Source organism: Amphimedon queenslandica, unplaced genomic scaffold (genome assembly GCF_000090795.2).
Source record: "Amphimedon queenslandica unplaced genomic scaffold, v1.1 AMPQUscaffold_10649, whole genome shotgun sequence".
Lineage (NCBI taxonomy): Eukaryota > Metazoa > Porifera > Demospongiae > Haplosclerida > Niphatidae > Amphimedon > Amphimedon queenslandica.
The window spans coordinates 6,326-7,393 of NW_003549096.1; positions in this window are offsets into that span (position 1 = coordinate 6,326).

A 1,068-nucleotide genomic window follows, 5' to 3' on the forward strand; every position below is an offset into this window, starting at 1 on the left:
CCAAGGACGGACCAGCGTGATCAATGTGTAATAGAGACCATGGTTGTTTGGAAACTTCCAAGTGGCGCTTTTACAGGGTTTGCTCGATGATCTTGACAATCCGGACAATTCTGAATCAAGTGTTCAATTTTCTTATTGATTCCCAGCTACCACACATAAGATCTAGCCAATGCCTTCATCCGGCAAATACAATATGTAATTGTTTCAGTACTTTTTCCCTTTCCTCCTTAGGAATGATGACACGAGAGCCAAGAAGGAGACAACCGTCAACAACACTAAGTTCATTTTGACATTGATGATATGGCTTCATATCAGGAGGGTCATCAAGTATCCAACCAGTTTGTAGTTGTCTACAGACACAAAAGAGGATTGGATCTTTGGTCATCCAGTGACATGAAAGAATAATGGGCTTGCTACTATTGAAATGAACAAGGACTTGAGATGACTGTAACAAGTCTTCAGCACATTGGTAAGTGTCAGTGTTCCTTTGTCCATTTCCAATTAACATCTTTATTCAGTAGTTGGTGCAATGGGGCTAACTCAGTAGACAGATTTGAAAGAAATTTATGTAAATAATTGAGAAGCTCTAAAAACGATTTGAGCTCAGTAACGTTTGTTGGAATAGGAACATTCTGAATTGCAGCGAGTTTAGACTTCAAGGGATGCAACGCTTCACCATTAATGATGTGGCCAATATACTCGATAGAGGGAACAGAGAAAACACACTTGGACTTCTTTAGGGTGAACCCCAACTTGGTTGAGGTTGTTATTGTGATTTGCCTCATTAATTCCAGAGATCAGGATGTCATCTATATAGACACAAACCATTGGTAATCCTTGTAAAACAGTTTTCATAATTCGCTGAAACATTGCCGGGGCTGATAAAATACCCAAAGGTAATTGAAGGTACTGAAATGGACCTTTATGTGTGTTGATAGTGGTATATTTCTGAGAGTCATGAAGAATGAAGAGTGACTTGTTGATAAGCACTGCTGAGGTCCAATTTAGAGAAAATCTTACCTCCCAATAAGGCTGTAAACAAGTTTTCAACTCATACAGGGGGATCCT